Raw genomic sequence first — 17,907 nt, forward strand, 5'->3', positions numbered from 1 at the left:
CCACCCAAAATCTGATGTTTCCTATCTTATTGTACGAGTACCCGTAAGCATGCAATTATATCCGAAAACATCCTTAAGCAAAGGTCAGCCACGATCCGCAGCTATTTATTTTCTTTTTCATCGAACAGGAATTAATTTAAGCAAGTTCCATGGCTGATACACGGGTTCACGGTGTCGTGACCCCATGGTCAGCCCCGGGCTGTTTAGCAGCTCGCACTGAAATAATTCCCCGTAGAAATTTGATTTGCTAATTTGACATCGGTTTTCATCGGTTCAACCTTTATCGTAGAACAGTTATGCTCAGCCTTCTCGAATATTATACTCCCTCGTCGTCGACGACGCACCTAGAGAACCGTCGTGTACGTCGAACGCAATAACAATGACATTATAATTATAATTGCAGCGCACCGGCAACGTAAACAGCTCGGCTTTGTAGCGACGCGCGCGGACTTCTTGCTCTTATTAAATGAGCCACTGCTGCTTCCAGCTACCCAGCCAACGTTATTACGGAACGTAATAATAACTGGGGTGGAGGAAAGGCTTACGGAAGTCGATCCGAGACAAATTATACAAGAATTTCCTTTGTGCAGCCAGTTTGTCTGAGGCTTACAAGACACGGCTTCTTTCGGTGATGTCTCGAGGAGCAGGTGTTAACATCTTACCTTATGATCACGTGTATTTTCACCTGAGTTCTGGGGTTAGGTTTTTATTCTTTTTGGGGTGGTTTGGGGTTTAGATGATCTTGCAAGGTTTTTGTTTAATAATTGAGATTGAGAGGAGTTTTAGGGGTTGTGGATTTTTCGATTGGGGAAGTTATCTAATTTTGAATTTTAAGGGGTGAAATTATACACTTTTAATATTGAAGTTTTTAAATTTTCTTTAGGGCAATTTTTTACAGCCTCAGTTGCCAAATCTTCGAATTTTCTATACACTATTTTTGCATCCCTAATTCGCAAATACCCAAATGTTTACATCCCCAAATTGCAAATTTTCTAATTTCCTATGCCTCAATTTTTTACAGCCCCAAATCTCAAATCTTCCAATTTTCTATGCCCCAAATTTTTACACCCCCAAATTAGAAATTTTCCAATTTTCGACCCCCCAATTTTCTGCATCCCCAAATCTCAAATTTTCCCATTTTATTTACCTTAAATTTGCACACTCCTAAACTACAAATTTTCCAATTTTCAACCCTCTAATTTTCTGCACCCCCAAATCTCAAATCTTCCAATTTCTTTATACCACAAATTTGCACACCCCTAAACTACAAATTTTCTAATTTTCAACCCCTCAATTGTCTGCATCCCTAAATCTGAAATTTTCCCATTTTATTTACCTCAAATTTGCACACCCCTATACTACAAATTTTCCAATTTTCAACCCCCCAATTTTCCGCACCCCCAAATCTCAAATCTTCCAATTCTTTTATGTTCCAAATTTCCACACCCCCAAATTAGAAATTTTCCAATTTTCAACCCCTCAATTTTCTACATCCCCAAATCTCAAATTTTCCAATTTTATTTACCTCAAATTTGCACACCCCTAAACTACAAATTTTCCAATTTTCAACCCCCCGATTCTCTGCACCCCCAAATCTCAAATATGCCAATTTCTTTATACCCCAAATTCTCACAGCCCCAAACTACAAATCTCCCAATTCTACCACCACAATTTTCTCCTTCGCTTCAAAATTTCCCAACTTAAAAATCTGCAACCCCCTACAACCCGACTACCCAAAAATACCTTTCCTAAATTCCCTAAATATTACCCTTCCCAAAACAATTCCACTAAAACCCAATAAAATTGCTGAAATAAACTCCACTAAAAATAATACCAAATAAAAAAATTTTCTTTGAAAATAACATTGAGGGTAAATGAAATTAAAATGCAGATATAGCGTGGAGTAGTAGCCCATTTGAAAATGCAGGCCTATTTACTTTATGACACGTGAGATTACGCTAGATCCATATTACATCGATTACAAAGACGTTCATGAATATTTAAATAGGATAGTGCAGTTCAATATCTCACGGCGAGCTGATGCGCCTGAATAGGTAATGACGCCTACAATTTGCGAGCCGTCTACCTGGACGAAATGTTACGCGCAGTCGGTTCTCGACGAAAACGATTTTCTCGTATTTCTATTCTACCGTGAATTTTGCCTCGTGATCCTTCCCGGAATAACGAACAACTTGCTACGGTGATATATCGAATGTTATTTTCATCCTGTAATTCTTCCGAGAATTAACCGACTCACGTTTTTATTTTTGTTGTTAGTTCTTTCCTTGAAGTAAACATTAAAGATTAAATTAATTAAAGATTGAAAAATAAAGTGTGGGACAGATTTATTAAGTTTTATGCAGTTAGAAGGTTGATTATTTGATTCAGGATTACAACCGAGTTGAATGAATTAATTATAATTTTTGCTCTTTGTACTTGGAAGGTGACACTAATAATTTCGAACAGTATGCGATGTCGTAAATCCCTCTGTTTTAACAAAAAAAGTGTCAAATAAAAATGCGAGTGGAAACAATGAAACAGTTAATCAAGAATAATTCCAAAAATAAAAATTTTGATGTAATTACAATAAGCACATAAGTACGCTTAGACGTAACAATGAAAAGCAAGCAAAAGAGTCCTCTCCGATAATTTACAAAAGGCAAATCAAATAAACGCTCTTTCAATAGAAACGTTCGGCAGAACAAACGAAAAAATCGCACACGAAAACGACGATGCATTGTATTTGAGAAGGAATATTTTTTCCGATAGTAAGCATGATGTATTTGCTATTGGCAAAGTGTGTACTGGAGGATCGGGGTATTCGTGAATCAAACGCGTCTGAAAATCATTTTATTTGCTGGATCATTTTGCCGTGGGCGGTGAATGGATAACTGAGCTGCGACGCACTCAAGTATTGTAAATTTTTCTTGGATTTTTGGTACGCGTGAATTTTCAATTTGGGTGTAATGATTTAGGGATGTCCCACGAGTTGGCGTGTCAGCTATGATGCACTCGTGACGCACTTATGACATATTTGTGACGCACTCATGACATACTTGTGACGCACTCCTGACACACTCAAATACTGCAAATTTTTCTTGGATTTTTGGTACGCGTGAATTTTCAATTAGGGTGTAATGATTTACGGATGTCCCACGAGTTGGCGCGTCAGCTATGACGCACTCGTGACGCACTCATGACACACTTGCGACGCACTCACAGTTCAAGTATTGTACATTTTTCTCATATTTTTGGCACGCGTGAATTTTCCATTTAGGTGTACTCGTGACGCACTCGTGACGCACTCGCAGTTCAAGTATCGTCAATTTTTCTCATATTTTTGGTACGCGAGAATTTTCAATTTGGGTGGAATAATTTACGTACGGATGTCCCGCGAGTTGGCGCGTCAGCTATGACGCACTCGTGACGCACTCATGACACACTTGCGACGCACTCACAGTTCAAGTATTGTACATTTTTCTCATATTTTTGGCACGCGTGAATTTTCCATTTAGGTGTACTCGTGACGCACTCGTGACGCACTCGCAGTTCAAGTATCGTCAATTTTTCTCATATTTTTGGTACGCGAGAATTTTCAATTTGGGTGGAATAATTTACGTACGGATGTCCCGCGAGTTGGCGCGTCAGCTATGACGCACTCGTGACGCACTCGCGGTTCAAATGTAAATTTGGGATTTGGGAATCTGAAAATTGAGATGTTGGGAGGTTTAGAAATTTGGGAACGTAGAAGTTTGGGAATTTGAGATTTTGGAAGATTGGGAGTTGGGGATTTGAGAATTTGGAGTGATGGAGATTTGGAAATGTGGAAATTTAGAAATTTGAGAATTAGGGAAATTTGAAATTTGCGGACTTGAGAATTTGGGGTGATGGAAATTTGGAAATGTAGAAATTTAGAAATTTGAGAATTGGGGACTTGGGAATTTGTGGTTTTGAATATTCGAAAATGTAGAAATTTAGAAATTTGAGAGTTGGGGACTTGAGAATTTGGGGTTCTGGAAATTTGGAAATGTGACGCACTTGCGACGCACTCATGACGCACCTGTGACGCACTCGCAACACATTTAACTTATAATACAGTCGTAACGCACTTACGATGCGGTCGTGACGCACTTATGACATAATCGCGACGCACTTATGATACAGTCGTGACGCACTTGCAGTTCAAGTATTATAAATTTTCCTCATATTTTTGTCACGCATAAATTTTCAATTTGAACCTAATAATTTACAGACGTCTCACGAGTTGGCGTGTCAGCCATGACGCACTTATGACGCATTCGTGACACACTTGGCGCATTCATGACGCACTTGTGACGCACTCTTGACGTACTTGTGACGCACTCATGATTCACTCTTGATGCAATCATGACGCACTTGTGACGCACTCTCATCGGACTCATGACGCACCCATAGTTCTGACGACGTCAACTTCGCGCGCCAACTCGTGGATTGACATCAGTAGCTAAGAAGCGCTAAATACCTATAAGAGATTTTATTTTTCCGTTGATATTATAGCAGATAATAAATGCGTCTGACGCACATGTTACATGTATACCGCAACGGATGCATGACCTCTTAATTTCTTCATATGTTTTCTTAACATCTACTTTTGTATAATACAACACGATTGATTATGTTAACTAATTAATCAATTATGAAATGTATTGCATAATGAATCGCCTAATGAATCATATAATTGTTTACTGGATTACATAATGAATCATGTAATAAATTTAGTACTAAATTGCATAATGCAAAGCTGCATAATAAACGAAATAATATAATAAAATTATAAAACGAATAATAAGACGCGAAATTATCATTTTAAATAATATAACAGTACAAAGTTACCATTTAAAAAAAATGAAAAAATGTAATTTGAAATTAAATAAAATAATCCATCTGCGCGCAAGAGGAAAATAATACGAGAAATATTCGACGTATAAATATTCCATCATACGAGGCTACAGAAACACGGATCTGAGATAAATTACTTTTAGAGAAAGTAATAGAGCGATTTGCTGCGGACAGCATTTATAGCACGCTATTTACAGGAACGATCGTATTAAATTCATGCGAACGATTTCAGTTTTCCGTTTGGATGAGAAACGCGTTTCAATCGAGTAAATGATTGGTTATTTGAGGACAGCGCAGGCCCGAAGAAAATTTCGCGATTATTCGAGCAATCGAAATCAGAAGATAATTTGTCAGGAATATATCGGCCGCCTGGTTTCCGTTTAACCCACTGTTTTCATGATAAACGTGCATTGATATGCGATTGTATTTTGCAGATCCATGCCGGCCTAAAAGCTCGCTGATTTCCATGTGTTATAAATGCGAGCGATACGATTCATGCTTTCCATAAATTACACGACATTTCGAACAGTAATTGTGGACACTAATTCCGTATTCGATTCGCAGCAGATCGGAAACAAGAGACGGAATTCTGCCTGAAATTTCGCTATTTTCGCATTTATCATCCAGGACGTGTGATTTATAACCGCTTCAAAATTCATCAAAGAAAATTATTTTACCTTACAACGCTCAAATCTGTCTTTTATCTTACAACGCATTCGTCAGAGGAATAAATCAAACTTGCAACGATATCAATTTGTCGACGTACGTTTGTTACATTTTTCTTTATTGTTTCCATTTTTTTATTTCTTTCTTCTGATGACCTCTATTTTCATGAATACATTCTTGATAAAGAAACTTTTAATGGTAGATTGTATAATTAAAAAATTATATTTCAATTTGATCTTGAATGTTATACATGTTGTATTTTATACAATAATGCATTATTTCCAAATTTTCCAATTCAAAAATTTTTAAAATTTCAAAAACTCAGAAATTTCCAAGTTGCCACATTCCAAAATTAAAGAAATTTCCATTTCCAAATTCTGAATTTTCCAAATTCAAAAATTTCCAAATTTCCAAATTTCTAAATTTCTAAATTCTAAATTTTCCAAATCCAAAAATTCCGCAAATTGTAAATTTTCCAAATCCCAAAATTCCCCAGGTTCTAAATTTTCCAAATCCCAAAATTCGCCAAGTTCTAAATTTTCCAAATCACAAAATTCCCCAAATTCTAAATTTTCCAAATCCAAAAATTCCCCAAATTCTAAATTTTGCAAATCCTAAAATTCCCCAGATACTAAATTTTTCCAAATCCCAAAATTCCCCAAATTCCAAATTTTTCCAAATCCCAAAATTCTCCAAATTCTAAATTTTCCAAATCCCTAAATTCTTCAAATCCCCAATCCCCAAAATTCCCCAAATTCTAAATTTTCCAAATCCAAAATTCTCCAAATCCCAAAATTTCCCAAATTCTAAATTTTTCCAAATCCTAAAATTCCCCAAATTCTAAATTTTCCAAATCCCAAAATTCCCCAAATTCTAAATTTTGCAAATCCTAAAATTCCCCAGATACTAAATTTTTCCAAATCCCAAAATTCCCCAAATTCCAAATTTTTCCAAATCCCAAAATTCTCCAAATTCTAAATTTTCCAAATCCCTAAATTCTTCAAATCCCCAATCCCCAAAATTCCCCAAATTCTAAATTTTCCAAATCCAAAATTCTCCAAATCCCAAAATTTCCCAAATTCTAAATTTTTCCAAATCCTAAAATTCCCCAAATTCTAAATTTTCCAAATCCCAAAATTCCCCAAATTCTAAATTTTGCAAATCCAAAAATTCCCCAAATTCTACATTTTTCCAAATCCCAAAATTCCCCAAATTCTACATTTTTCCAAATCCCAAAATTCCCCAAATTCTAAATTTTCCATATCCCAAATCCCCAAATCCCAAAATTCCCCAAATTCTAAATTTTTCCAAATCCCAAAATTCCCCAAATTCTAAATTTTCCAAATCCCAAAATTCCCCAAATTCTAAATTTTCCAAATTCAAAAATTGTCAAATTTCCAAATTCCCCAAATTCAAAATTTTCCAAATCCCAAAATTCCTCAAATCTTAAAATTCCCCAAATTCTAAATTTTCCAAATTCAGAAATTTCCAAAATTCCCCAGAAACCACCGAAAAACCTAAATGACAACATCCGAAACTAAAGCCCGTCACGAACGTCTTCGTCCTCGAACCGGATTGCGAATCCGTATTAAAGCAATCGAAGAGAGACGGCGAAAATTCAGCAGAGATAAAGAAAGGGGTGTATCAAGAAAAAGGATAATCGAACGACGCGAAATCATCGTCCCTGAGGGATCGAGCAATCGTCGCTGTACCCGCTTCCAAGATAAACTCTTGGCACGTCTTCATTAGAGTTTTCTAGTCTATTTACGGGTGTGGAGAGAATCCTCTTATTACCGGACCAAGAACAACATACCCGGCACATTCGTACCCTTCGATACGCATACGAGCCTGTATCACACTCTATATTTGTCCTGCTGGATTACAACTTTCCTCTCCTTCTCATCCACTCTGTCCGTTGTATTTTCAAGATCGTAGCCGGATACGAAACGCAACGAAACTCTCGTTTAATGGTACTTTAGCCGAAACCATTTGTGACGATGGAAACGCTCTACGAGCCAATAAAAGCATTCGCTTTCTTTAAGTAATCACCTAGAGATGATCGTACGAAACGGTACTTGTTGGAACGTCGTTCAATTCGTGATATGCAGCTGGATGTCACGTTCGGTATCGATTATGCTGAGGGTAACACAATTTTCATTTTTTAAGAGGGACTATATTGGCAATTTTTCACTCGTTGACTTACGATTGAAATTGGTAAAATTATATCGGTAATTAATGAGAGGTCTTTTTGTTAAATGATTCGTTTATTTCGGAAATTTTACTTACTTAGAAATTTCACTTATTCAGAAATTTCACTTACTTAGAAATTTCATTTATTCAGAAATTTCACTTAGAAATTTCACTTATTCAAAAATTTCACTTATTTAGAAATTTCACTTTTTCAGAAATTTCACTTCTTCAAAAATTTCGCATACGTAGAAATTTCATTTATTTAGAAATTTCACTTATTCAAAAATTTCACTTATTTAGAAATTTCACTTTTTCAGAAATTTCACTTACTTAGAAATTTCATTTATTCAGAAATTCCATTTCTTCAAATATTTCACTTACTTAGTAATGTCATTTATTCAGAAATTTTATTTACTTAGAAATTCCATTTCTTCAAATATTTCACTTACTTAGAAATGTCACTTATTCAGAAATTCTACCTATTCAGAAATTTGACTTATTTAGAAATTTCACTTATATCAGAATTTTCAGCTATTAAGAAGTTTCACTTATTCAGAAATTTGACTTATATCAGAAATTTCACTTCTTTACAAAATTCACTTATATCAGAAATTTAACTTCTTTACAAAATTCACTTATATCAGAAATGTAACTTCTTTACAAAATTCACTTATATCAGAAATTTAACTTCTTTACAAAATTCACTTATATCAGAAATTTAACTTCTTTACAAAATTCACCTGTATCAGAAATTTAACTTATTCCAAAAATTTGGAAGACTTAATTTTATTTAAGAAATTTTCTCAGCTGAAATAATGTTGAATGAGAAAGTAGATTTTGGTACTACATCGATTTTAATTTTGCCGCAGTTCGAACAGCGATTCAATTTTCTGGACCAACACATAGTGGAACGTTAAGGTGAGAAACGCGCTCATTTCCGGTAAAAATAAATATACATACCTGTATCGTTCCCCGTGTAATAAGAACCGATTTGCTCTATATTATACCCCACATTAACCCTGCAACGAGGGTTCGCCTAATAACGAGCAACTTACTCTTCCGCGTAATAGTATTATAGACTAACAATGTTCGACTACACACGCATGAAATACTCTCGTTCTACAACTTTCACCCCACGGAGAAAAATTTAGGACGCGTTAATGTAATATTTTTTGCAATTAGCGCAGGGTTTCTCGCGCTGGAAATTTTATTCAATTTCAATGCTTCTGTGAAACGTATATTTTGGATCGGATTTTAATAAAGGATCTTTAATTCAGGAAAAATTTTTCTTCCTTTGTGACTATATTCATTAATAAATTTTGAAAAAAATAATTTCGCGTGAATTTAGTGTTCGTTTAAATTCTTTTCTTTCCATTAAAAAAGTTCCTCAAGGTTTATAATTTATTCTCGTATTTAATTTACAAAATACACCAAAAGTTGAATTACCGTGCGATAATTTCGTATTCCGTTTAAAGGCGAGTCCTACGATGGTTAAACTAGGCCATCGAGAAAAAAGACGCGCGAGCAAAGAAATTGAACAAGAAATATACTTCTTTCAGGAGAAATTTCAATATCCTGGTTTGTGCTCCTGCTTTCCTAGCTTCGTCAACGATCCACGAGGGAGAGAGAAACGCGAGAGTCGACGAGGAGAAGGAAGAATCGTGTGGCTCTCATGACACTCTCGAGAGGTTCTTCGTTCGTGACTCCAGTAGACATCGGGGGATCACTTCTTTCTGTTCGTCGGTTCCCCGTCGAGAGTCGTGCTTCGTGCCGGTTAATTTAATTCTTAAACCGAGAATAAGGGGTGGCCGGGTATGACGAAAAAGAAGGCCAGCAACCTTTCTATGGAGAACGTGGAAAGCCACCGTGAGGCCGTTTCCTTTTACGGCGACCTCTATAACCAATGATAATTGGTATAAGTGTTACTCTCGACGTTGAGGGCTTTTACTTTTTTCCACCTCTTTCACTTTCTCTACACTTCTTTATCTTCAAAAATATTATACACACTTTCGATTTTTTTCACAAATAATAGGTAGATATTATTAATATTATCAATGTTATTAATATCATCAATATTATCAATATTAGCAATATTATCAATATTATCAATATTATCAATACAATCAGTAACATCAATATTATCAATGCAATCAATAACATCAATATTATCAATACAATCAATAACATCAATATTATCAATACAATCAATAACATCAAATTATCAATACAATCAGTAACATCAATATTATCAATACAATCAATAACATCAATATAATCAATATCATCAATAACATCAATATAATCAATATCATCAATAACATCAATAACATCAATATCACCAATACCATCATTAACATCAATGTCATCAATAACATCAATATTATCAATATCATCAATAACATCAATATTATCAATACAATCAATAACATCAATATCATCAATAACATCAATATCATCAATATTATCAATATCATCAATAACATCAATATTATCAATAACATCAATATTATCAATTATCATCAACAACATCAATATAATCAATATCATGAACAACATTAATAACATCCATATTATCAATATTATTAATATTATCAATATCATCAATAACATCAATATTATCAACACAATCAATAACATCAATATAATCAATATCATGAATAACATCAATAACATCCATATTATCAATACTATTAATATCATCAATATCATCAATAACATCAATATTATCAATACAATCAATAACATCAATATAATCAATATCATGAATAACATCCATATTATCAATATTATTAATATTATCAATATCATAAATAACATCAATATTATCAATATAATCAATAACATCAATATAATCAATATTATCAATACGACCAATAATATTGATACTTGAAGCTCGACCATAACTTGTCAAGTATACAATAATTTGTCAATTGTCCCATAAAAATAGAGTAGTGTTAATATCATAAGGATATTATAAGTACAGTAAAAATTTGCTGGTACAAAAATTGTCTGGACCAAAAGGTCGTTAATTACGTGAAAGAGTCTTTATTCGGTGGGTTCAGTAATCTGGAAAGAAAGTATACAGGAAGTGAACGTAACCACGGATCGAGTAAATGCGTTAGACTGCGAAAATGGATTATTTACCTGCCTTTTAAGCTGCTGAGAAAGCCGAGGCAGACCCCGAAGACATTTCCTAACCACATTGTGAATACCACGGGGGCCGAGGCTTCTTCCGAAACAACGTTAGAACATGGAAATTAGAACGAAATTGGCCGGAGGTATAATGCATACGACAAACAATATGTTGAATGTAACGCAATGATCAAATAGTCGATGTGTTTATGTGACAACAGTAGAACATTGCTACGAGTAGCGATATATCAAAAGCTCGTACGCTCCATTAACCGGTAGACGGTTTCGCTTTAACTCATTCGCTCAGGCTGCTATGCGTAAACAATTTCCCCTTTGAAGCGGGAAAATTGATGGAAAACAATTCATAAACCGTATTACGTGGGAGTATGTAAAGAAAATCACTTGCCTTGCGGGTAGAACAGACTGGCGAAAGCAAAAATCGTAATCGACGGGAATTGATTTTATCTCGGGGTTGGTTTTTTATTTCGACCATCAAACCGCGGATTTTTCACTTGCAAATCACATTAAATATTTTGTCATTTTTCTATTTTTCGGAATTAAGAGATTTTTCAGTTTGAGAGTGGATCTTCAAATTCTCAGACTGGGAAATTTAGGGAGTTGTACAAAATTTGGGGGAGCAGGAGTTCAGAAATGACATCACATTCAATATGACATCCCACTCCATATGCACTTGCGTCACCACATGTACCAAATGGACCACTAATCAAAATAGATTCTGAACGTAATAACGAGCTGGAGAAAAGAAACGGATGTCAAGGAATTATGGGGAGACAATGTCAACGATGACAGAAAGGTCAAGAGTGGCGAAGATATCAAGGAGACGTCTGGACAAGGAACAACGGAAGAGCCTATAGCGACTGCAGCACCGAGACGAGATATTCTCTAACAAAGGCGACATAAGTTACGTAAAGTGGCCTTATACGCCCCCGCACTGCTGGCTATTCTTTACTGACTTCCACACAACACCGGAACACGTCCACCTAACCGGAGAAAGACGCACACCGACGTCAAGCTACAGGAATTGCACTCGTAAACGTATCAGGTGAAAAACAACCGGATCTTATAGGGTGTTTCAAAGGAAGTTTGAAGGGGAAATTAGTTAGGAAGATTATAGGTATTTTTGTGGGTGGAATACTGGTAAGATTGTTTGATATGGAGTTGAAATGTCAGGGTGAAAATTTGGGTATGGGATGATTAAGTAGGTGGTTGATGAGGTACCTAAATCACAAGATGAGGTATCTATATTTCCACATATGTTACGTCTTTAAATTTTTACTCCTCCATATTCCTAGATCCACAAATTTCAATGTCTTCCACTTCTTAGATCTCCAAGTACCCATATCTCCATATGTCCCACATCCCCATAGGTCCAACATCCCACATGTAACACATCCCACATGTCCCATCAATATTATTACAGGTCCCACATCCACATACGTCCCAGATCCCCACATGGCCCATATGTCCCATATCCCCACAGGTCCCACATCCACATACGTCCCACATCCCCACATGTCCCACATCCCCACATGTCCCACATCCCCACATGTCCCACATCCCCACATGTCCCACATCCCCACATGTCCCACATCCCCACATGTCCCACATCCCCACATGTCCCACATCCCCACATGTCCCACATCCCCACATGTCCCACATCCCCACATGTCCCACATCCCCACATGTCCCACATCCCCACATGTCCCACATCCCCACATGTCCCACATCCCCACATGTCCCACATCCCATCTAATCCACCACATTCCCAATCTCCCACCAAATCCTCAAATCCACCTCCTAAAAATCAATGATTCCTGCAGAAACATTGTTTCCCAAGAACCGACACAAATGACGAAAGAAGAAACGCCGGTAACGACTCCATATTGTTATTTCGTATCGATCCAAATCTAATGAAATATCCTGTACAGAGACATCGTGTGCTCGTCCGCTGGAAGGAACCGAGTAATCCGTGTATATGTATGCCTGTATATACAGGGTGTAACGCGGGTAACGAATGTTATTGATGTCCAGCACGATAGTGCAGGATGGCACGCCCTTATTGTCATTTTATACGATACCTGCCTCCATTTTCGGTCACAAATATCGGATAACGGCGCGACACTGTCGCACGGGACGTCCCTTTTTTTCGGTTGCGTCGTACACGACGACGGCTATTGGCTTCGTACAGCAAATTGGACGACAACGGATCGTTTCCCCGTAGGAAAATCTGTTCTCCGCCACGGAGATGGTTCTCTACCTATTTTTTCCCTTTTTCCTTTTCTTCCGACCTTCCATTCCTTCCACTTTTTCCAGGACGCTTTTGTTTCGGCGCTATTTTTTTAATTGGTTATTCACTGCCTGCGGAAAATATAAAGGGACTTTTGAGTTTGGATAGACGTGTGTAATCATGGGGGATGGGGTTACTGTGTTACGGAAAGGGCAGATTTTTCTTCAATTTGATATACCACTATAAATTTTCAGTATTTTCTTTTGTGGAATTAAGAGATCTTTATTGACACTACTACAGATATGCATATCTTCATTATTTTTCCAAATATAATTTTTTTCGATCCAAATATGAGTTGAGGGTTGTAGACTAGTCTTCAGGGTCTATATTCTATTGTCTGAATTTCGTAGGAATTATCAATACTAAAATTGTTATACAGGTCTCAAAATTAGTATAGGTCCCTGAAATTGGGGGTAGCTGACGCGATTCTGAAGGATTCTGACACTTGATACCTGAAACCTGATACTTGAACCTTGAAACGTGATATTTGAAACCCGACACTCAATACCTGAAACCTGATACTCAGAACCTGAAACTTAATACTTGAAACCTGATACCTGATATTCAGATCTGAAACTTGATATCTCAAACCTGACACTCAATACCTGAAACCTGATACTCAGAACCTGAAACTTGATATCTAAAACCTGACTCATGATACCTGAAACCTGATACTTGGATCTCGAAACCTGATATCTGAAACATGATACATGATGGAACCTCCTATGTCCAAAGACTATTCCATCTTTTTGTAGATAATTGGAGCATCAATTTTAGTCCATTTTTATTCGACAATTTTTCGATGATACCTATTTTTGTTGACGCTTTCCTTTCACGCTCAAAATCGATATAAGCTGTCGATTCAGGCTGTAACGATGGTAGCTCACGAGTTCGAAGCTGTGAATGCCAACAGCACGGATTAACGATTCAATACGCAAAAATCGGAAAAATAATACAACGGGATTTGTTAATGAATGCGATTTTTTTTTCTGAACAAACGATGCGAGTCTTCTATTTATTTTTGTATCTAATCACCATGGAAAATGGCAGCGATGGTTTACTCCATTTTGTTGTCGTGCTTTTGTGCAATTTATTTGCGGGCTTTTGTATATTAAAAATTACGGAACACGTGTGCCAATTAAGTTGAAATTGAAAATATTAGCGGTGATTTACTGGGAATGAAACATGCTTCCAATTAAACGCAACTGCTGATACCAGGTATATTTATTTAAAATGCTGGAACCAGGTAAAAAAGGGAAATGTGTGCCATGTTTCATTTTTTGATCACATTGTTTTTAAATAAATTTTCACGATTTACTAGTTTCATTCAAAACTAGTCTGAAACTTTTCGAAATCCGAAAATCTGAATGTTCAGGAATTTTAAAAAAGCTGAATAAAGTAAACTAAACCAGTTGAAAATATCCTTTCTTAACAACGCTTTTAGCTTCATATTTGAACTTCATATCTCACTCTAGCTATTTCACCTTCATTCCAAACCATTCACAAGAATCAAAACACCACTTTTGAACATTTTTCCTGATCTCAAAAGCTGCAGTAGAATTTCAATTAAAATCGAATCCGTACCTGATATATTCCGTAGAAACGTTATCGCGTACGTAGCGGAAATACCTGCAGAAAGAGGGAGAGAGGATGAGGAAAATTGGTTACACAAAGAGAAAATTTGGCGACATTCGATGGCCGGACTAAAGCGAATTCCCGGTGTCTCCCTAGGGAGTTGGGTTCCGCCGGAAGTCCCTCTCGGCTTGTGAAATGAGAAAACCGCCCGGTACCCTGCAGCGGTGCAGTCGATATCCGCCATCCATCAGCCTCGAGACACCAAAAACAACGACTACTGGATTTCGCACGCTGCCGCACCTAACAACCAATCACTCGCAAAACAATCAGTTGTGTACGATCGATGCCGAGAACAATAAAGTAATTAATAAAAATACTTGTTGCATTTACTGTATCTGTATTTTGGCTCCTGTGTAAGGTAGATCAGTTTTTAGAGATTAGGGTGAATTGTCTCTTTGGTCAGATGATTTAGTACTCATCTCTAAATCCCCAAAACTGCTAACTTCTAATATCCCGAAGTTCTTAAATTTTTAAGTACCATAAGCTTACATTTGCAAACGCTAAATAGTTAAAATAGTGAAATGCTGAAATTTTGAAATTTGCAGTATCCCAAATTCCTAAATTCCTAATTCCATCAATTCGGACCATCGGCAGGACATTGGAGCATTCTTAAGGAAATTATAGGGACATTTTCTCGGCGCTATTCACCGAAATTATGAAGGGTGAACTCGCCCGTTGCAATTGCTGAGGGTGTCCCCCATTCTGCTCCTCGCATTCCTTCACGAATGACACGCAGCATCGTTCCGTTTTCTTGACAAAGACCTCAAGACGAGAAATTCGTTTCGATCCTTTTATATACTTTGATGACTCCTCGGGATGACGCTATAGTGATCATCAAGATTCTGTGAGATGTATAAAATGATGGTAGAGTTAGTATTATATTATGTGAACGACCGAGTAAGGTTACTAATATATTTAATTGCAAATGCAAAAATTTATCAAGATTATATGAACAAAAGTTTCAAATAAAAATGGTTGACAGTAAAACTAAGGGGAAGGAATCTTTTAAACGAGACTATGAATTTTATTGCAACAGTGCGCGCAATCGAAGAGAAGCATTATAAAATAAGCAGAGCAACAACATCGTACGCTTACTTTATAACCATTCTATAATAGCTACTTCAGCTTGAAATAAGAAACGTTTATAGACCATAAAGGATGCTTATAGAACAGCCATAAATGTCTACATAATTTACAACTACAAAATTAGTCGAACTTCACAATCTGCATCTCTGTTCGATTAAAAACTGTGATATTTTCGTGGTAGCATTGCAAAAATCTTTCGTTCATTTGTAATTTCAAATCAATATATCCGTAACAGGAAGACCCAAGGAGTCATTACATTCTGAGTACTTCTGGTTTCTTAGTCACATCTGAACACTTAACCTTAGCAGTAGAGTCTGCAGTTTTCTATTCGTGTCAAGGAATTGCTGCTTTTGTTACTTGCTCACTGCGGGAAAACACTTCATACGTCACTCGCATTTCCATCTCCAGCCGAATTTTAGCTAAACCTATAGAAAATCAGAAACTGTTTTCCCTCGGCAATGTCACAAAAATTGTTAGCCCACTCCGAGCTTTTGTGAAACGTAAAAATTCTTCGAAGAGTCACTCTCGAGTCATCAAGTACGCAGCAAAATAAAAGTACGTATCAAGTTCCAAGTATCAGGTTTCAGGTATCAAGTATCAGGTTTCAAATATCAAGTTTCAAGTATCGAGTTACAAGTCTGGTCGTTGAAAGTACGTATCAAATTACAAGTATCAGGTTTCAGGTATCAAGTATCATGTTTCAGATATCAGGTTTCGAGATCCAAGTATCAGGTATCTAGTGTCAGGTTTCACATATCAAGTTTCAGGTTCTGAATATCAGGTTTCAGATATCAAGTGTCAAGTTTCAAGTATGAGTAACAAGATTTATCACGGTGGAACTCTGTGTGTCACGTTTGGACTCTGAGTGCGTCACGTTTAGACTTTAAGTGCGTCACGCTTAGACTTTGAGTGCGTCACATTAATCTTTTGCACACATCACAAGTGAAAGTCACGAATTTAACCAAACACGAACAGAAATAACACATAATGGACTTTTTTCATCCAAATCAGTACAAATGTTATTAAATATTTCCGCCAAATGAATCCAGTTGAACATTCTTCACAAGGAACCAACATTAATTTGAAATTCTCGGAAAAACAATAAAGACTGCTCCATTTAAAAGCACCATCACCCGATGGACAAAACATTGGAATTCAGGGCATGTACCCGCGAGTTCGCGAATCAAAAGGATATTTTTACCCCTTAATTACGAGCAACCCTGCGCACTTTATCAGCAAAAATTCACGGCAGTTCTATATACAATTAAATCCAGAGTTTTGCGAACGCAGTTGCGCGGAGAAGTTTAAAGAGGTGTCACTAACAGCAAAATTGTTCGTAAGTTAAATTCACTGATGCGGAAATTATAACCTGCGTTTTTAGTACATTAAAATAAAATCTGCGATACGTGCTTGTTTAACGTGGGATTTCAAAGCTTGAAAGTTGTGCGGGTTGGAAGTTTTTGAGTATTTTAATTTGTAAATTGTCAAGTTACTACGTTCTTAAATTCTCTAATTTCCAAATTCGCAAATTCCCAATTTCCTAACTTCTCAAATTTCCATATTCCCAAATTAACTCAGGTCTCAATTCCAACATCCCCCAATTCCTAATTTCCCCAATTCTCAAATCCCCAATTCCCAAATTCTCCAATTCCAATATCCCCCTATTCTTAATTTCCCCAATTCTCAAATCCCCAATTCCCAAATTCTCCAATTCCAACATCCCCTAATTCCCAAATTCCCCAATTACAACATCCCCCAATTCCTAATTTCCCTAATTCTCAAATCCCCAATTCCCAAATTCTCCAATTCCAATATCCCCCTATTCCTAATTTCCCCAATTCTCAAATCCCCAATTCCCAAATTCTCCAATTCCAACATCCCCTAATTCCCAAATTCCCCAATTCCAACATCCCCCAATTCCAACATCCCCCAATTCCAACATCCCCCAATTCCAACACCCCCCAATTCCAACACCCCCAATTCCAACATCCCCTAATTCCAACATCCCCCAA

The 17,907-nt window shown here is 36.6% G+C and overlaps 1 long non-coding RNA gene across 1 annotated transcript; it reads left to right on the forward strand.

Annotated features, from left to right (window-relative positions):
• Positions 1 to 8,480: 8,480 nt before the first annotated feature.
• Positions 8,481 to 15,097, forward strand: LOC143265077 (uncharacterized). Its single transcript, XR_013039230.1, has 3 exons — positions 8,481 to 8,652; positions 9,294 to 9,647; positions 14,775 to 15,097. It is a non-coding gene; the product is annotated as an uncharacterized LOC143265077 (long non-coding RNA).
• Positions 15,098 to 17,907: the final 2,810 nt, after the last annotated feature.

The sequence above is a fragment of the Megachile rotundata genome, chromosome 8 (genome assembly GCF_050947335.1).
Source record: "Megachile rotundata isolate GNS110a chromosome 8, iyMegRotu1, whole genome shotgun sequence".
In the NCBI taxonomy this organism is placed as follows: Eukaryota; Metazoa; Arthropoda; class Insecta; order Hymenoptera; family Megachilidae; genus Megachile; species Megachile rotundata.